This window comes from Protopterus annectens, chromosome 2.part1, assembly GCF_019279795.1.
Source record: "Protopterus annectens isolate FY-2018-M chromosome 2.part1, PAN1.0, whole genome shotgun sequence".
NCBI lineage: Eukaryota > Metazoa > Chordata > Ceratodontiformes > Protopteridae > Protopterus > Protopterus annectens.
Genome location: NC_056729.1, coordinates 1,916,960,747 through 1,916,982,924, shown reverse-complemented (window position 1 = coordinate 1,916,982,924; position 22,178 = coordinate 1,916,960,747).

The window sequence follows — 22,178 nt, the reverse complement described above, 5'->3', positions numbered from 1 at the left end:
TATATATACACATACATACATACATAGAAGCAGCATAAACATAAAGAGAACAAACTACTTTAGCACTTGTATAGGGATGGTTTACATTTGCTGTATTTCTTTTGGCATTTGTTGTATTTCCTTAGAAATTTCAGTTTATTTTCCAAAACTGCTGTGGGAATCACAAACAAGGGTCATGTATTCCTGGAAGGGAGCTCTGAGTGATGTAGAGATGTTATGATATATCACTTTGTTATAGCATAATTTTGAAGTACCCTACAACAAAGAAGGTATGAAACTGTATTTATGGTCTCGAGAATGCAAACTTAAGTAAAACACAACTCTGTGAGGGTTTGACCAGTTATTAATAGAAGAATATAAGCATTCATACAATACATACAAAGAGAGATCCATAAAAATACAAAAGATGTTGAGCAATTCTAAAGGATATACAAAGGCATTCACCTCCACTTACAATGAATAGTAACTGAATCTAAGCAACAACAGGATAAACATTAATAATCCTGCTGCAACTTGTAAAACTGGAAAACTCCCAGATATGCTCAGAACTAGTTCAAAATGATGTGAAGATTACTGATCCTGCAGACATTGCCAACATACTGGCTGACAGGTTCAGTGCAAACTTCTCCCCCCCTCCCCCCCAAAAGGAGAGATATCTATACCAAGCGATTGCAGCCCCCCAAACATCTCCAATGCCCAAGTGAGAACTGCTCTCTCCAAAGCAAGAAACACAGCATCCATGGGACCTGATGGTGTCCCCGGCTGTGTGCTCCACGAACTCAACGAGGAATTAAACCCACAGCTAGGACAGCTGTTTAATCATAGTCTTACCTCTGGATACATTGCCAGGGGTGGCACTGCAACTGTGGTCCCACTTCACAAAGGCGGTGCCTCCACCGACCCTGGAAATTACCGGCCCATTAGCTTGACAAGCCTTATCTGCAAAGCCATGGAGAGGATCATAATGGACCTCATAAATAAAGACATAGGGAATTTGCAGACTTTGGATCCATCCCAGTTTGGCTTTGTCAAAGGCAGATCATGCCTTCTAAACTTGGTTGACTTTTTGAAACAGTCACCAAAGCCATTGATGAGGAAAGGCAGTCCATACAGCCTACCTCGATCTGGCGAAGGCCTTCGATACAATACCCCACTCGGGTATCATTGAAAAACTCATCAGCTTAAATGTTAACCCATACATCACAAGATGGGTTGCAAACTGGCTGAGTGACAGAACCCACAGGGTCAGAGTTGCTGGCGCCATGTCAGACTCAAAGCCTGTCACAAGTGGTGTACCACAGGGCTCAGTCCTGGGTCCACTCTTGTTTGGCATCTACTTTTCTGAAGTACAAGCAAACACAGGAGGGTTATGGCTGACAAAGTTTGCAGATGACTGCAAACTGGGCCATAGTAGAAAACACATCTGACACAGATATCCTTCAGAAGGGTCTCACAGAAACGGATAACTGGTGCCAGAGCCATGGCCTAAAGTTAAATGCCAAAAATGCATAGTCATACCCTTCGAAAAACAAGGTTACCCCTAGCTACCAAATAGGTGGCAATCCACTGAGCACAGAAGAAGTTATCAGGAACCTGGGGACCCAGGTTGATAGTAGTCTGTCATTCAACACCCATGTAGCTAAAGTAGTTAGGAAGACCTTCTACATTGCCCACCTTATCATGAAGGGATTCTCATCTAGATCAAGGGAGGTCATAGTCTCCTATACTCATCACTCATCAGACCAATGATTGAGTACAATGCCCCATTCGAATGTATCTGACCCGACACTTGCAGCAGCTGGAGAGGCCACAAAGTTCCTCACCAAAAGGATAAAGGGTCTCAAACATCTGTCCTATGCTGCCCGACTGAAAGAACTCCAGCTCTATTCAGTCGCACCGCTTGCTCAGAGGTGACCTTTGCCTAACATACAAGGCCATGTCAAACCCAGATTTGATGAATATGCTTCACCTCAAAAATCTAGATCCGTCAGAGTCACAAGGCGGAGACTTAAACCTCGACACGGCTATTAATAGGACGTGCTGGAGGGATAGATTCATCACCCAAAGACTCCCTATGCTGTGGAATAAAATCCCGGTATATGTGAGGCAGAGCACCTCGCTGGCCTTGTTCAAGAGAAATCTTGACCAATGGATGGGAGATCGCAGATATACCCCAGGGATTACCTCAGTGTCACTGCTCAACAGAGGCACAGCAAAATAATGGGTATAGTTCCCCATACTAAAGGGGTGGCGTAAGCCACAAAACTATGGGCTAGGCTTGTAAATGCCCTCGGGCAGATAGCCTAGTATGAACCTATGAACCTATGAACCTATAAAAACTTGAGCAAGAATAACTGTGACTGTACAGGCTGTAAACATTTCAGCTCCAGGGAAGTCCAAATGATTCTGAAGTTTGGAGAAGCATAGAAGCTAGTCTTGGACTTTATAATAAGTTTAGTATGCCCTCTCTCCAACATACACAAACACACATAGAAAGATACCCAAAACTGTACATTGTAGCTAAACAAATGCATAAAATGATTACTGCTTAGCTCACTTCATATTTAAGCTTCATACTCTTCTGGTCCAAAAAAGATCTCTCCATTTCTGACTCCTCAGCCAGAACTGTTACAGGGGAAGGAGATTTCCTTTCCCAACTTGAATATGCATGTCATCACCTCAGCCTCTGCTAAAAACTCATTTTGCTATTTCATCACTGATTCTCTTTCACAAGAAAAACACTGCTGCATGCTAAACAAAGCCAAATGCCTCCCCATTAACTGAAAAAACAGACTCCTACTGAGAGCACTATTCTTTAAACTGTAATACCTCTACAGTTTCTCCCTTTCTCAGATAAACTTCATGGAAATTCTCCACATACAAACTGTGTTAATATTCCCAATCTGCTTCCCCACTTGCAACATCAACATCAAACCTCCAGTACACTAATCCTCCTACTCCATAGTACACTAATCCTCCTACTCCATACTGGCTGCCAGCCTCTGTCAACACCCCCCCCCCCCAGAGATTACCTCAACCTTCTCAGTTGCAGAAAGGACTTAAAATCTCAGCTATTTCAGCCAGCCAAATGCACCTGCTCCCTAAATAGATCTATCACATAATCTATTTCCCATTCCCTACACCATAACCCCTCAGCTCTGTGCTATCCTCTTATTTATATACTGAATACTCTCTACAATCTCCACATCACAGTCATGTTCTAATATAACTTTATAGATTCTTGTCTTATTAATCGTTCACTGTATATACCATATTTTTATATTTTCCAATTGTATCACCAGTGATTAATAAGTATTTTTCTCAAGGTTTTTCACCCAGACTGTGCATGCAAATGGTCATGATTGATCAGTGTACTGCCCCAGTTAGCAAAGAAATGAACAAACAAACAAAATAATTAAATACAGTGGAGGACCTGTGAGCCCCATATATATATATATATATATATATATATATATATATATATATATATATATATATATATATATGGCTAATGGAAAGACAGCATTAGTAAAACTTTTAATATAAATAAATACACCATTAGAATATAAATACAATATGGTTACCAGGCAGGGAACCAAAAATAACCCAGAAGTGCACAATCTGACAATGCAAGTTGCAGATTTTATTTATTCATTCAATTATTTATTTATTTACCCTTTGTTGACTGTGTTAGTCCTATTAGGCTAGTGGCCTCTTAAGGGAAGACTGAAATGATACCAGTATAAGTCAGTCATAGTCCCTTTTGGTGTAAAAGACCTGAGATGTACCTCCCTAGACTGTATGAAGATAGACATCATGGAGCTCTCTGAATGCGTATCCCAGGCAGGTATGATCCCAGCACTGAGGAGCATTTTACCTTCTCCAAGGATGATACCAGAGTATGAACAGAGGATGACTGGCTTCAATAATTAGCTTAGTTTCTGGTGTCATTCTAAGGGGGCACAATATTTGTCAGCATGAATGGTCAACAGACCTCGCTACTTTGCCAGGGATGGTCTGCACCTCTCCCCTCTAGGTTTTTGAATATTAGCTAAAACATTGCCCTCCCCATATTGCCTTTTTTAGGCAATGTCAAACTGAAAGTACTTCTGACATAGTAAATCCTAACCAAAACATCTAAAAGTGTTACTGCTCAATGCTAGGAGTCTAAACAAGAAACTCTACTCCCTACAAGCTCTCCTCACCCTAAAGAATACTGATGTCTGTACAATCACTGAGACATGGTTTAAAGATGCGGAGAGCACATTGGCAGTGCAAGGCTATAATGCCTTCCACATATTTAGACCAGCTACTGTAAAGACAGGGACTAAAGGTAGAGGTGCCTCAAATTACATAAAAAATATATACTTTAAGGCTAGTCAAACAGGATGATGCACTCAAGCCTCTCCATGTTAAAATCACCATAGGCAAAATCCCATACCATTTCTTTGCCAGCTATAAGTCCCCTTCTATGACCCAGGGAACCTATAATTATTTAAGCTTACTGGAAGCACTCATTATCAAACCCAATACCGTATTCATGGAAAATTTTAATTACCCAACTATTAACTGGGAATCATATATGAAACGAAATGTGCAGGCACATAGATTCCTGGGTTTTGTAAATACAAACTCTTTGGACCAGATTGTCAATATGCTGACCAGGGGCAAAAACATACTGGATCTGGTCCTCACTAATAATCCACTAGTGTATTGTCCTCTCTTTTGTAGTAAAAATAAAACCCAGAACCCATCTAACCCTGGAATGTCCAGGAACTACTTCAAGGCTAACTTCCTACTATTAAATGATAATCTGGCAAAATGTTAAGCCCCACAAACCCTGAGAACACCGATGCCAATGCAGAATTGTTCACAGAACTCTATACAAGCATGTTAAATAGCTGCATAGAGGCAGCTGTACCCACCAGGAATAAGTACAGAACTCTCTAAAAAAGCAAGCCATCCTGGTGGAATCAGAACATAAATAGACTGTATAACAGAGGGAGGAAAATCATGGCAAAAATTAGGGTGTAGCACCCAGCAGGATAAAGACATTCTCATCAAACTAAACAAACATCTCAGAGGACCAGTAAAGTCTACCAAAGCCCAATCAGCGGTAAATTTGGCCTCCCAAAAAAAGGACAACCATAAGGCATTCTTTAGCTATGTCCACAACCTCGAAGGCAATGCAAAATTGTGTGCAGAGCTCATTGTTAATGGAGCCACCTATACTGTGCAAGAAGATAGGGCAAAAATGCTGGCAGACAAATGCAGCTCTAACTTTACCTCTCTTCCCCCCAGGAAATACCATCATATATATCTTCCCATACTAAATGGGTCCTCAGTGCTCTAAGGCCAAGAATACTGCATTTATGGGCCCAGACAATACCCCATGATACCTTTTAAATAGTACAAAACATGACCTAGTGTAGGCCCTCTGGAATCACTACCTAGCTGTAGCCAACAACCAGACATCATGCCTCACAAATAGAGAAAAGTGACATTAGTCCTTCTGCACAATCGTAGGCCATATACAGACCCTAGAAACTACAGACCCATACGTCTCACTAGTATCATATGCAAAGCATGGAAAGAATTATGGAAATGATCAATAATGACATAGGAAACGTCAAGACACTGTACCCAACCCAGTTTGGTTTTATCAAGGGCAGATCATGCCTTCTTAACCGGGTGGACTTTTTCAGAAGGTTACCAAGGAGATAGATGAAGGCAAAATAGTTCACACTGCCTATCTTGACCTTATAAAGGCATTTACACAGTACCCCACTCAGGTGTTGATAAGCTTAAGAGATTAGGTATAAGGCCGTATGTCACTTGGTGAATAGCCAGCTGGCTCACAGTAAGGCCCAGGAAATTAGAATTTGGGGAATCTACCTCGACAAAGAGGACAACCACAAGCAGAGGCCCCCAGGGATTAATCTTAGGACTGCTGCTTTTTGGCATTTATTTCTCTGAAGTCAATGCCATTGTCAAGGGCCTCTGACTTGACCATATTTGTAGATGATTGCAAATTAGGAGTAGCCATAGAAGCCTCCACTGTCATTAATGTTCTTCAGGAAGAGCTGAAACAGACAAATAACATGTGTTAAAACCATAGACTAAAACTAAATGCCAAGAAATGCATAATAGTATCCTTTGACAAGTCATCTACCCCTGGTATCTATCATATTGACAACATACCCCTAAGGCTCGACCCAGTAGTCAGGGACTTGGAGACAGACAGACAGTAATCTAGCCTTTGACCATCACATGTCTACAGTAGTGAGGAAATCATTCTATGTTGTGCAACTTCTAAAAAAAGGTATGGCATATATGTCCATGGTGGTCATTGTTCCACCATATCTGGCATTCATCAGAAGCATCGTTGAGTGCAGTGTGTCTCATTGGTATGTACTTAACTAGACACTTCCAGCAAATGAAACAACCATATGAGTTCCTCAGTAAAACAATACAGGGGGGTAAGTGACATGTCCTAAGCAGACTGCCTCAAAGCCCTATCCCTGTATTCTGTCTACTGTAGCCTGTTGAGGGGAGATCTATGCCTGGCATAAAAGGAATTGTTGGACCCCACCCTGATGGACCTCCTACATATCTGGAAAACTAACAGCACCAGAATTATCCATTCAAAATATTAAAACCTTGCCTTTGTTATAAATAGGATCTGCTGGAGAGACAGGTATGTATCCCAGAGACTACCCCTTCTCTGGAATAGGCTCCCTATCCATGTTAAGCAGAGTTCCTCCCTAACTCATTTCAAGTGTAACTTGGATAATTGGATAGGGAACAGGAAAATTCATTCCTGGTTTGGCACCTATTTCTGTAATAGACACAGGCAGCCTGTAAATGTTTTATCGCCCAAGCCCATACTTACACTTATCAAGGGCACCAGAACTTGTCAGGGATTTGGGATGCATGGCTATACTTAAAATGACCCTAGTGCTTCCCAGTCTAGTACACACCTATAAACCTATGAACCTATGAACTACAAGGGAAAATTTGGCCAAGGCACTGAATAACTTTCTTTACTTTTTTCAGTAGGTGCTATGGGATCTTTTACATCCACCCGAGCTACCACCAATTCAAGCAGATGGAAATTTAGATAGGAAATCACCAAAATGTGCTAAATATGGCTGATGTTTGCATATACATCATTGGATGGATTCCAAAAGGTCCTAAATATGAACTAAAGTAACATATTAAGCCAATATGTTTCTGGATGACAGGTTGAGTGTTTTTACTATTCCAAGAACCCAAAGGAAAAAGCCCATGGAAAACTTAAGTAATCCAGAGAAGTAATGGAAAAAAAATAAATTGTTGAAACTGGTAAAAATATTTTATTCTGTACTGGTTATCTGTATGGTTTTAAATTCTAATAGTTTGCTTTCCAACTCCATTATCAGTTATTCCACACAAAGGTTGTTGTCCCCATTGTACCTGGTGCAGGAATGTCAAGTCATTTATTTACTGATGCCAGATCTTATCACTCTCTTATGTACTTCACTGTCAAGGCCCGTTCTTTAGGGTCTATATTAGATCACTGAGAAGGATAAATATCGAACTCTCACATGAGCGAATATGCAGGAACTCGATTTTCATAATAAGCCAGGTGTAAATTTGTGCCTGCCTATCAATGGTAGCCAGAGCAGGAGTTTGTTTGACCTACAGTGGCAACTTTTACCATAGGCGGGAATATGATATGTCTGGAACTTATTCCTTTAGCTGGTCTTGTTTATGTTTTTGTGTAGGCTTAGGTCTCTAGTCTAAACAGGGACTGGTTTTGCAAAGAAATGGGAGGTCAAATAGGGCTGGGTCATTCATGGCTCAAAAAACTGAACACAAGACACCTCAAAGTAGACAGTAGGCTACTGAGTTTAAGGAGACACATACGACTCTTAATTTTCTTGGTTATACATTTTTGGGGTCTTTCCAGCTGAGTGATAGGCTTGCATTTGTAAAAATCAAAGGGATCATTATATTGAATGATGGCTATGGTAAGGGAAGAATACAGGGGTAGGATGAGTTCCTTGGTACTTGAATATATTCCTTTGGTAATTAACTGGGCCACATGGAAGGATTTCTTGAGTGTTGTGGAAATATGATGACATAATCTAAGAGTAGCCCACATAAGTGCCCATGTCTGCAATGACTGTCTCTGTCTAAAGAGTAGTACTATTTATAACATGAAGTGGGAGAAGCTTTTTTGCCAAACACTGCTAATCTGCACTTGTTTGCATTTATCTTTAGACCATTTTGACTACATCAGGTATGTACACATTTCAGCTCTTGCTTGAGCTGTTTAGTATCAGCAGATAACTGTTCCCAGCTTACAGTCATCAGCAAACATGGTCAGTCACACTTCTGAGATATTGGCTTGGATGTCTGCAAAATAAATGCGAAACAGGAGAGAGCTCAGCATAGATTACTGTGGCATAACAAATATTTCAGTTTTACATTCTGAGACTATACCAGCAACATTCACAACCTGGGATTTATTAGACAGCCTATTTGGAATCCAGTAGACAATACAGGGGTTTACTTTAAGTTTGTCTAATTTTTCAGTAATTTTAGTTTGGTGAATAATATCAAAAGCCTTGACCAAGTCAAGATAAACAATTGTCCACAGAGTGAATACTGCTCACAGCATCGATAACTTTTCAACGAATCCTAATAAGTTCAGGAGGATTCAGGAGGCAGGACCTGGATTTCACAAAACCAAACTATATAGGGCCTAGATCTGATAAGTTTCTTATCTGTGCATAAATGAGCTCTGCTATGATACCTTCCATGATTTTGCTTTAAACCTGGTCAGACTGATGGGCCTATAATTACTTGGGTCTGTTGAGATGTCATGTTTGTGTAGGCGAGTCACAGAAGGTAGTTTCCAGGCATTAGAACAAATCCTGCAAACAGCCTGAAGCTGAATGATTTAGGCAGATGTTCAGATTATGCATACTTGGCACTGATTAACATGCAACCTGGTGTGTTGCCGGGTCTTATGGAAGTATTATCTTCAACCTTTGGTAGGGATTGTAACATTTATTCAAAGGTGATTTCAGGGTAAACTAAAATTCCATCAATAATGGTGGCAAAAAATGTAGGTAGGTGGGACAAAGTTAGCACTAAATTTCTTTGCTAATATATTGGCTATATCCTTGGGTTCAGACTGTGAATTCTTTTTATGCATGAACTCAGTGCATTTTTGGAAACTATTCTTTAATTTTCTGACATAGCTGAAAAAAGATTTATAGTTTCCTTTGTTATCACTGGCAACTTTAAAACATTCATATTCTTCTTTACATTTTCAAATAGTGCTCTTAACTTCCTTGCTGACATGTTTCAGTGTGGTCTTGTGGTAGGAGATGGAAATTTCTTGCAAGTTTTAATGATTTTAATGATTTTCCCTTTGTTTTACAATTTATTTATAGTGGAGTTCCACCAGAGAGGTTTATTTCTAAATTTATCATTATATTTGGGGCTGATGAGTACTGACTCTTCTATGTGGCTATTTAGGTTCTGGTAAAAGTTGGAAGTCAATGCTGCTGTTTTCTCAGGTGGGTCTACTTGCAATAGATTGTTGGATATTTTGCATATATGTTTTACCAGCTGTAGGTTTGCTGATGGGGTACTATGTCTTGGATCAACAGAGAAGATAACACATTTCTGGTCAGCTCTAACTAGGGATGAGGAGATGCAGGATGGAGTACAGGTGGAGGCTAGATATGTAAGATAAAGTCAAGGATGTTAGAGCCACTAATGGGTAGTTCTACAATTTTCTCCAGTGCCCTGGTTTAACAAAGTCTAAGAAATGCTGAGAAGAATTTTTAGATTTGTAAGAATGCCAATCAGTACTTGGGTAATTGAAGTCACCTAACAAGAGAGTATTGGTACTGGGTTTGATTTTTAATCCCTTAATGGTGTTAAGTTAATTTCCATGATTTTTGAGCTGATGAAGATATGTAGCTTTCATTGAAGTAATAGTTGGATTTGTTAATGGTGATTTGAATCTTCAGGTAGTGCGTAATCTGATGTTAGATAATGGTGCTTCTTACAAATACAGACACTCTCCAACAATTACCCAAGAGTCTGCAGACATGATAGGTGCTAAACGCTATTACAGATGGAATGCTGTCATTGCATTAAAACCACGTCTCAGTAGCTACACAAATATGAATATGTCTGAGTTGGAGGAGAGCCTCAAGTTCTTAAATCTTTCTATGTAGACTCTTGTCATTAAGTAGTGCCACTTTGATGTTATCTAAATTGGAGTCTGTTTTGTAGGAATGTTCAGCAGTGGGGGGTGCATAAAAAAGCACTTTGGGGACAGCAAAGATTTTAGCCAGTATGACTAAACCCATGTATGAGAAGTGCAATCCATCTTTGGCAAGAGAGGAAGTCCTATCTACCATCACATCTCAGACTGACACATAACGGATCCCCTTAGAATGGCACCAGTTATGTAGCCAATTGTTAAATCCAATTATCTTATCTTAGTATCTAGGCATCATTACTGGTGAAGGCAATTTACTACTCAGGACCAGTGTCTTTCCTGCTACTAAAACATGAAAATTAAGTCCCGACATGTCTCTGTTTATCTCTCTGAGTGGTGTCCCTCAGGTTATTCACTCCCGCATGGGACAACTCTAGGTCATAATCACTTTTGTCTGAATTAAGGGTCCTGCAACATCACAGAGCATGGTAATGGACAAGAAGCTTAGTCTCCCTGTTCCTTTCTAGACTGGTGAGAGTGGAGTCTGTATGCCTTGTTTAGAGTTGCCTATGACTAAAACATTTCCTTATGTGGAATTAGACTTAGTGGGCCTTATAGGCTTAAGTCTGCTTATATGGTCACTCTTGAGTGAGCCATAAGGAGTTGCTTGAATGGAGAAGTAGTAGGAGTTTCCTTCTGTGCTGGAGGCTAGTATATTTTAGAGTTTGTTCTAGGAGGTTTTGACAAAATTTGCTTTATAAACCTTAACATATGTTATAAGCCTACTCATCTGCAGTGACTGATGTGGAGTTGCAGAGGTATGATTTTTACTGATACTGGACTGATGTGAGAAGATTGCCTCTTTGATTCTTAAATATTTACATCTTCAAAAGGTTGTACTATCAATTGATAGCAGCAATGAACATTCAATAAGTTTAAAGCACTTTCTACACTGCCTTAGAACACCTGGTGCAATCAGACTTGACATAGATATCATACGAGCAGACTGCTGAGCCGTGCTGCCAGATGGTGGAGAACTAAGTCTTGTATAGTACTTGGGGACTGGAGAGAGACTAAGGCAGACCCTAAGGATTTATGGATGAAGTACTTAGGCTGATAATTTGTATTTAGTTTAGAAGATAGCTTATCCATCAATAAGGACATAACTTGCCTATTGTTGTTCCTAGCTATTACTAGTGCTGGTCTCACCACAACTTCTTTTGTACTTCTCTCACCAGAAGCACAGTAGTAACACTTATCTCAAGCTGGTTTCTGAGAAGAGGATCACAGGCTCTTTGCTGATCAACTGTTTTGTCTCAGATGTTGCAGAGCTCTATTGGATTGCTGTAGCCTTCTTCTGGTGGATGCTTTGACTATTGGGTTCAACAGCTCAGCACAAGCACAAGATACGCTGCACAGCAATTCAAAACTAAAACTGAAGTAAGTTTCACCAAAATGGCAAGCCAGCCTATCAGGGAAGTGGCACTGACTCTGTCCAGTTAGAGATAATCAGGAAGCAAAGATCCTCTGCTCCTTCTCTCATCAGGAGCAAAACAGTAACATTAATCCCAATCAACAAAGTTAGAATGTAAAACAGGGTCCTTATTATACTGTAAAGTTACACCACTACAACAAGGGGTGCAATATAACCAGTGAGGTGTATATCTGTACTTCACTAGTATACTGTCAGATCTTTATGTGTCTTTGTATCTATAAATAAATATACACCTATATATCTACATATCTGTTTAACTGTCTGTCTAGAGATATGTGTGTGTGTGTATCATTCAGTGAGAGGATATTCCTACATGCAATATTATGTATATGGGAGGGCAGGAATATAATATATAATTATATGGGACCACAGTCTTAAATTACTTGTAGCTAGTTGTTATGAATGTTTCTTATACCTCTTAACTTTTGGCTGACTAAAATGTGTTTTTACAATAAGAAGACTGGGAATGCAATTCTAGTGGCAGTAGAAAGTTAGCCTGGTCTGTCTGAGTTGGGATACACAAAGGAAGGCTTAACTGAGAATTATTTGTTGTAGATAGTTGTTTAATTTGTTCCTGATACATTTTCACCTTTGGCTAACTAAAGTGTGTTTTTATGTTAAGAAGACGGAGACTGCATTTCTAGTGAGAGTAGAAAGGTAGCCTGGTCTGTCCAAGTTGGAAAACACACAGGGAGGCTTATATGAGAATTACCTGCTGTAGGTAGTTATTTGATTTGTTTGTGATACCTTTTCACTTTTGGCTAATTAAAGTATGATTTTACATTAAGAAGACTGGGACAATGGGTCAGAGCCTAGATGGCTAACTGAGAGCAGTAAATTTTGAGAGCTCCATAAACTAGTATAATAATATAGGAAACTGTTATTATTTTGAAGTTTAAAATGTCAGAAATCCATAGATAAACTACTAAACTACATAAATATCAATTTTGGTGGAGATATACAAAAATTTTCCTGTCAAGTAACTTGGAGATATATTGAGTCACTGAACATGAACAACTCAAGGAATTCTCATCCAGATGCTGGTTTGAAAAAAGAACCGCAAATGATGCTATCTACCTTACAGGAACTATATTTGAAGATGGATAGCTTTAAAAATTACTTAGAAAACCTCAAATTAAATTCTCAAAAACAGACTGATACTCTTAAGGAATAATAATATGACATGCTGGAGGGATAGATTCCTGTCCCAGAGACTTCCCATGCTCTGGAACAAGATTCCAATCTCCATTAGGCAGAGCTCCTCGCAAACACTCTTCAAGAGAATCCTTGACTAGTGGATGGGAAATAGAAAGTTTACCCTGGGGATCACTTCAATGGCTCTGCTTGACAGAGGCACAGGGAACTAATCTAAGGGGGCGGCGAAAGCCAACACAATTCCAGCTAGGCTTATAAATGCCTTCAGGCAGATAGCCTAGTACCTGCCTATGAACCTATTTATCTGGTTCAGGTTTTATGCTTTAAAATACAAAAGGCTGAGCAATAATCATTCAAGCCTGGCCAGTTAACAAGCATTTAAAGTAGCTGCCAAAATAATTATTTTTCTTCTAAAACCAGTGTCCATATGATATTGACCTTCTCTATAATCAAGTATTTGGAATGGTGGTTAGGGTACATGTGAACATGTTTTGCTAATGCATTATTCATATGTGTTCTTTTTATATTATATTCATGTTCATCAATCCGGTCCCATAATCTACATTCCATTTTGCCTATATAAAAACATGAGCAGAACTGGCACACTCCTACATATACAACTCCCGTGGACTCACAGTTGTATCTACCCTTTATCTGATACTCCTTACCACAGATGTTAGTCACCAGTAAAAGTATATTTACAATATGGGCAATGCCCACATTTTTTCATAGTAGGGATGAGATTGTTATGATGTTTATTGCTGGTATTGTTGCTTGTCATTTTCTGCAGGATAGTTAGTTAATTAGAGCCTCTACGGTATACTAAAGTGGGTCTTTCACCTGCTATGTTTATAACTAGAAAGTCATCGCACATAGTAACAGTTTTTGTTTACAACCCACTTAAGTGTTAGAATCCCATTTTGTCTCCTGACAAACATTCCCAACAAGTTATTGCACTCTTCTTCAAACTGTGAGTCTAAAGTAACCATCCTCACAGCCCTCACGAGCTTCCCCTTTACTATTGACCTTTTTGATGGTTGGGGTGTGAGTTGGTGCATTCATGTGTAAAATTTGAAAAGTTAATTGTAGAACTGATGTATTTCATAAAGTACTCAATATTCTCAAATTTGCCCTTCCAGAGGATAAAGATATCATCCAGGTAGCAAACATAAAGCTGGAAGGATGTTTTCATATCATTTTCAAAAAGAAACTTATGCTCCCATTGGGCCATGACTAGGTTTGCAAATATCAATCCACAACGTGACACCGTGGCTAGGTCACACTTCTGTAAATAATATTTTCCGTCAAATAAAAATAGAAGGTATGTTCTTACCATAACGTTCCATGTTAGTTGTCTTCTTCTCGCCTTCTTTCTTGCTGGATGGGTTCGGAGCCGACCTCGGCTCCGACTCGGCCACTCTAAAAGCTCGAGAGTTGGTTCCACTGGCTCGAGGCTCCCCTTATATCCCACAATGCTAGGCGTGAGTTACCTCAGATCTCGTTTGTAAGCTAACCCCAGCTTATAAAAGTAACAGAATAAATATAAACAAAGTCCACCTCTAAAACAGGGAGAAAAGAAGGGTGACCTACATCCTGATCCAGGAAATATGCACAGCAGCATATACCTAAATAAAGAGGTGGTAGAAAGAGAGCTCACAATCACAACTCCTCTAGGTCTGTCCAGGCCAGGGGGAAGGAGGGTGGGACGCAAGAAAGAAGGCGAGAAGAAGACAACTAACATGGAACGTTATGGTAAGAACATAACTTCTATATGTTAAGTTGTCTATCTCGCCTTCATTCTTGCTGGATGGGACCGCGTCCCTAGCACCTAGTCCCGGGTGGCCTAACGGAACAGACTCCTGAGAACAGTGGAACCAAAGTTAACTCTATGCCTAGAAGCTAAATCCAACTTATAATGAGAAATGAACGTGTGAGGAGTAGCCCAAGTAGCCGCTGCACAAATGGTGTCAATAGGCAGTCTGTCTTGGAAAGCTATAGAAGTAGCTAAAGCTCTGGTGGAATGGGCTTTAGGTTTATTAGGCAGCTTTTGGTGTCTAATTTCATACACAAGGGAAATCAGAGATGTTAGCCATCTGGATAATGATACCTTTGAAACTGAAAGTCCCTTTCTGCCTTCTGCATAGGAGACAAACAGCTGGTCAGATTTTCTGAATTGTTTTGTTCTATCCAAATAGTACCTTAACTGACAATGAACATCTAGCCAGTGTAATTTTTGTTCAGACCTATTGGAATATTCTGGAAAAAACACAGGGAGGTCAATGCATTGATTTAGGTTAGACGTCGAGGCTACCTTAGGCAAAAAGGACGGGTTGGTTCGTAAGGATACCCTGTCCTTATGGAACAACAGATAAGGAGGTCGACAGCTGAGTGCATGAAGCTCTGAAACTCTTCTAGCTGACGTAACAGCCACCAGAAAGAGAGTCTTCCATGATAGCAATTTTAAAGAACAGGAGGCTGCAGGTTCGAAAGGGGGAAGAATCAAAGAACTAAGAACTAAATTTAGGTCCCAAGGAGGAGGAGGATTTCTTATAGGAGGTCTAAGTAGAAAAACTCCTTTCAGAAAGGCTTTGCAAAGCTTGTGGGACATGATGGCAGACTCTGAAATACCCACATGAAAGTTAGAAATAGCTGCCAATTGAACTTTAAGAGTAGAAGGAGATGAACCTGCATGGAAGAGTTCAGCAAAAAAGTCAAGGACCATTTGAATGAGGCAGTGAAAGGATCTATGTTCATCCCTTGTGCCCAATATGTGAAGCGTTTCCACTTACTCAAATAAATCTTTCGAGTGGAAGATTTATGGGAAGCTATCAAAATATCTCGAACAGAGTGAGATAATTGAGGAAGCCTGGCTGAGGTTGGAATTGGAGGAACCAAGCAGTGAGGTTCAGAGAGGGAAGGGAGTGATGAAACTGACCCGATTGATGGATCAAAAGATCTGGAACTAGGTCCAGATGCCAAGGTCGCTCCAACAGAAAATGATGTAGAAAGGGGAACCAAACCTGTCGAGGCCAGTACGGAGCAATGAGGATCAATGAGGCCTTCTGAGCGATAGCTTTCTGTATCACTTGAGAGATTAGTGGGAAGGGAGGAAATGCATACAGAAGTCCCCGGGGCCAAACTTGGACTAGAGCGTCTCTGCTGGGTTGCCTGGTAATGGGAATAGGGTGAAATAATCTCTGCACTTGCTGTTTTGGGGAGTAGCAAAAAGGTCGCAGCAAGGCTGGCCCCACTTGAGAAAAATTTCTCTCACAACAGAGTCTTTCAGAGACCACTCGTGAGGCATGAGGATAGCTCTGCTCAACTTGTCCGCGATTTGATTGGACTTCCGGGGATGTGCGTTGCTATCAGAAAACGCTGAGAAGAAATCGCCCATTGCCACAGTCTGAGTGCTTCTCGACACACGGGGTAGGACCTGGTTCCGCCTTGTTTGTTGATATACCACACTACAGACATATTGTCCGTCTGGATTGCTATCGTTCCCAAGGGAAGAGAGTCTTGAAGGGCTTGCAACGCTAAAAGCACTGCTCCCATCTCTAGAACATTTATGTGCAAGTGGCATTCGTCTGGTTGCCATGTGCCCTGGACAGTTCTGCCCTGATAATGCCCCCCCCACCCGATCAGGAGGCGTCCGTTGTCAGAGTAGCAACCGGAGGAAGGAACAAAGGGTCTTCCCAATAAGAGCTGAGGGGAAGACATCCACCACAGAAGATGATTTCTGCATGCCTGCGTAATCATAATGGTGTGGGACGTTGGAAGTTGCTGGTATGACCATTGTGCAAAGAGCATCCATTGAAGGATTCTCATGTGGAATCTGGCTAATGGAAGCAGAGGTATGGCAGCCGCCATAATTCCCAACACTTTCAGAACTAACCTGGCTTTGATTCTGTTGTTGTTGAAGAGAAGTGAGACCAGTTTGTGTATGTCTGTTATTCTCTGACCTGTTAGCCTCGCAGACATGTTGACTGTGTCTAGATTTGCACCTATGAAGGTAATAGTATGACAAGGCGACAAAACAGACTTTTCGCAATTTATTGAAATGCCTAACTTTTGACAAATGCGAAAGGTGTAATCTCTGGCTACTAGAAGAAGATGCTTGGTGGGAGCTGTGAGGAGCCAGTTGTCCAAATATGGAAACACCTGGAATCCTTGTCATCTCAGGTGAGAAGCTACCACTGCCATGCATTTGGTAAACACCCGGGGGGCAGTGGTGAGACCAAAATGCAGGGCCCTGAATTGAAAATGACTGGTTCCCAGCCTGAAGCGGAGGAATCTTCTGGAGAGTCTGTTCATTTTTATGTGATAGTACGCATCCTGAAGGTCTATAGAGCACATCCAGTTTCCTTTTCCCAATAGGGGAAGGATGGACTGCAGCGTGACCATCCTAAATCTTGTTTTCTTGACTGACCTGTTCAAGATAGTGAGATCCAAAATTGGTCTCCAGTCCCCTGTTTTCTTTGGAACTAAAAAGAACCTTGAGTAGATTCCGGATCCTTGCTGGTCTGCTGGAACTGGCTGAATTGCTCTTTTTGCAAGCAGCTTTGAAATTTCCAAAGCCGCTAGATCCCTTTGAGCGGGTGGAACATCTGGAAGGGATTTTTTTGATTGGTTTGGAATGCGAACAAAGGGAATGGAATAGCCTTCGGAAATGATGGACTGTACCCATTTGTCTTGAGTCAGGGATAGCCAGGCTTCTGGGTACAGTGACAATCTTCCCCCGACTGCCTCCGAAGGTGGGCAGTCGGGCAACACCTCAGGGATGCTGAAAGGGCTTATCAGAAGGTTTCTCGATTGCCCTGGTTCTGCAGACCCCCCCTGCCTCTAGGGCGATGTCTACCATTGTTATTCCCGCCTCTGCCTCTGGCGGGGAACCGACTCTGTGCGTCAGGCGAAGACCCTTGAGATTGTTTAGGAACCACATTTTTCCACTTTTCTGACATTTGGGGTAAGGCCTAGAAGGAGTAGAAAAACGGACTCCGACGGCAGAAAGAGTCTTGCCATCAGTCTCGCACCTAGTCAAGGTTTCTTTCACTTGAGGACCAAAGAGATGATCCATCGAATGGGGAATTAGTGAAAGACATTTTAAAGGGTCCAAAATTGCATAGCCGCATCCAGGCATGCCTACGTAAGGCCACACCTGTCCCTGCGGCCCTGCTCGCTCCATCAGCCGCATAAGAAAGGAGGCGCATGGAGGAGTTGGCTATGGAGTTCAGGGTAGCCAGCTGAGTGTTCATCTTGTCTTGAAAACCCGAAGCCGTAGGATCCTTCAACATGTCACTCGCTTCTTTGATCAAGTCCCTTTGAAGACGAGTAAAATGGCATAGGTAGTTCAGCGAGCGCATTGCAAATGTCGCTGGAGAACATCCGCTTCCGTACCTGTCCATGGACCTAGATTCCTTGTTAGGTGGATGGACAGGCACTGAAGGATCAGCTAGTTCCTTCTTAGTGGCAGCAGCAACCACCATAGCATCCACAGAAACTCCTTTTGTCAAAACTGTTTATCTGCTGGTGCCGTTATGAATTTTGAGGGTCTCCTGGGAGTGGGGTCCACCGAATCAGGAGCCGTCCATGCCTTTGCTACCACCTGCATGAGGGGGTCAAGGGTGCGTGACACCCAGGAGGTGGAAGGACGAGAGCCAAACGCCTCAAGGTACACAGATTCATCCTCCGAAGGGTTGAGGGCTGGCCAATTTCCCCTCTGCTTAAGGATTTCCAGAATGTCTGCAAAAGAGTCATCTTCAGAAGGGGAACGGGGAACCCTCGAATCCTCTAAATCTGTGTCAGAGGTGACGGACTCAGGTGAGTCTATGTGTTTCCTCTTACACTTTCTCTTCGAGGGGCTCTTCTGCCAAAACAGGAGAGGCCTCGGAAGAGGATGAGATCCCACGGGGATTCCTGAGGAGCTGGCTCTCTGCGGTCCCGGATGAGGGAGTGAGTCGACTTGACCTGAGGCACTGAAGGGGGCCGGAGCCGACTGTGGGGTAGAACCAGGTTCTAACACACTCCGCATGACCTCGAACGCACCTCTGTCAGGCAGAGCCAGAGGTCCCCACTCCGAAAAGCTAAAAACCTCCCTCGGCACAGACAGTGATGGCTCCGAGGCCGATGTCGGAGCCGAACTTACCAGCGCCCGAAGCCCGAGAGGGGGGTCGGACAATGGTCCGATGCCACTCACCCCCTCGGAGCCGACGATGGAAGTCCGGTGCCGAGATTCTTCCAAGGAAGAAATCGGAGCCGACGATGGAGCCAAAGACAATTGTATCGGCTCCGACGTTACCACAGTCTCGGTTCCGAAACGACCCGGCTCCGAGCTCAACTGAGTCGGAGGAACATATTGATGGACAGGGGCAGGCATCAACTGATGAGTCGGGCTCTGAAGCATTTGGGCTAGTGCCTCGGACTTAAGAAGTCGACTCACTACCCTCTGAAGGTCATGATCCGACAGCCTCGATGACCTAGAGGAGTGAGATCTATGGCTCCGTTCAGACAGCAGAGGAGATGCTGGAGCCGAATGAACGGAGCCAAGGGATGGTGACCTAGACCTCTTCCTAGATGTCGGCTCCGAAGGTCTGGTCGGAGCCGACACGGGACTTTCTAACACCTCGGCTCCAGCCGGAGCCGAGGGAACCACAGCAACTGTAGACTGAGACTCATCGGCTCCAGCCGGAGCCGATGTAGATGGAGGTTTAGAAGCCTTAGGTCTCGGCTCAGTAGCTGGAGCCGAGGACCTAGAAGCCTTGGAGGGCTTCCCCGAAGAGACAGTAAGGGAATCCTCAGGCTTAAGTAAACCTCTTAGGATCAATTTGTTTTTTCTTTCCTGCAGGACCCTGGGACTGAAGCCATGGCAAACAGCACAGGAGTCCTGCAGGTGCAAAGGTCCCAGGCAGTAGACACAAGAAGTGTGACCGTCTGTCAGAGACATTTTCTGACAGCACGAATCACACTTCTTGAAGCCTGAGACCTTTGATTCTTTAGACATTTTAGAAAGTGTAATCACACATACACAGTGAAACACCCTGATTACACCCTATCTTATTTAACTCAAAAAATAAAACAACACACACACACCACTAGGGAATGGGAAAAGAAGGCCTGAAGGCCCGAGGGATGAACTTATAAGTTCTTGTGGAGAAAAATGAGATTTCAGAGAAAAAAGTGAGAGAATTCGACTAAACTAAGGGAAAGAAGTATTAAAATTAAAACTAAAGCGGTTTAAATACACTAACTTTACTTGAAAATCACTTACCAAGAAGCGGTAGAAAACCAACACCTCGATCGCTGTAGCGGCAAGCGTGATCTGAGGTAAGTCACGGCTAGCATTGTGGGATATGAGGGGAGCCACGTGCCGATGAAACCAACTCTCGAGCTTTTAGAGTGGCGAGTCGGGCCGAGGTCGGCTCGAACCCATCCAGCAAGAATGAAGGCAAGATAGACAACTTAACATTATAATTGTTATCCAAAACCAGGTGAAGCAGCTTTCTGGAGCTAGAATTCAGTAACCCATGCAACTATATTCTGGGGGATGAATGTATAGAAATCATTTATGTCTATTGTAATAAAAACATCTTTGTGGTCATATTCAGCTTTGCTAATCAGCTCTAAAAATGCCAATAATCTCTACAAATGTGTGTTTGATTTGTTAAAAGAATTTTCACTTTGCTGTCTAGATATTTAGCACAATCTGATGTAATTGAATTCAGCCATCAACTATGGGACACATTGGAGGGTTATCAATATTTTTATGCATTTTTGGGTCCCCAAATATAGCTGGTGTGAGTGTGGAGGTCTTATTAAAATAGCTGAAAGTATCTAGGTCTATGTGTCTATCAATGAACATGACCCTGATCTGTGCACCGATACTTCTATATGCTCCATTCAACTAATTTTTTGAAACAAGTTCATAGGTGTCATGATTTAAAATTTCAAGCATTTTATTATTATATTCATGCAATCCATGATAACAAGCCACCCCCATATCCAGTTTCGTAATTCTAACATTTTGTTGTGTTAAAAAATGCAATAAATAAACTCTGTGCTTACTTATTTAAGTTGAGTTTACAATGCCTGTTATTTTGTTTTAACAAATTTCTGATATCTAAATTCACATACCTTTTTGAAAAGTTCCAATACCAGATGCAGAGGTGGGTTGAATGTGTTTGAAATATGCAAATCATCAATAGGGATATTATCACCATCAAAAATCAGTTTAAAGTTTAGTTTTCTTGAATACATTTTTAAATTGAACAAACTCTTAGCCACATTGGTTTACTTAGATGGAATAAAAGTAAGTCCTTTTGACAGTAAATCTGGTAGATCCTGATCGAAGGACATGCTGGAAAAATTCCTAATTTTAAAGTCTCCTTCCTGGCTATGCATTATTTCAAAAGTACGTAGTGGGACCACATTTGTTGAAATAGTCACTTCTGTTAGTTCCTCATCCTCAATGTGTCCACTGTGGTTGGTTCAGCTGTTGGGGCTGGAACTGATTGCTTGGTCACCATTGGTTTCTCCTGAGGGCATCTGAAAACCCTGATTATTCCACTGGTCACTACATTAGTGTCAATTGTGGTTATCATAGTTTCTTTCCCTTATCCTTTCTGAGCATCTCAAGGGTAGAAATTCTGTGAGATCAGATAAAGGGATAGCAGGTTCTTTGTACTCTTAAGCATTGCCACCATTAGTCATGTGTTCATTCTGATGAATAGTGTTGTTACTGTTAGATTCAACATGTTGCCAGCACCCCCCTTTACCCCAAATTTGGAATGCTGGGAGTTATGTTACACAGTAACTTTGGCATAGGTGATCCTGTCTTTCTCAATTTTCTTTAGTTTTTACAAGAAGTATGCAGCTTCTCCTTCTGGCAGCTAAAGTGTTTCAGTCTTTCAGGTTGCAGACTGTTCTTAAGTGGAGTAGGGCAGTAATCCAGCTATTAGCAATGAAGTGTGAGTACAGGGAGTATCCTGCATTGTTGTTAGGTTTAGTAGTTGAGTGTAATGATTTGTCACTGGAGCACAGATGTTTTAGGGTGAATGATGGAGTGAAGAGATCAACATTCTTTTGGCTTTTACAGTAGTTTGAAGGTTGTATTTAATTGTCAGTACAACAAACAATTAGTTTGAACCAGTTGAGTTGTTTTAGAGAGATGCAGTGATGCCAGTCTAAATGGTTGGTTGCAAATCTGGATACTTTACTGTAGCATTGTTATAAGAGAGGTATGTATTTGGGTGTCGAGTAGAAAAGAAGTTGCTATGTTTTGTCAATAAGGTAGTGTTTTACTTTATA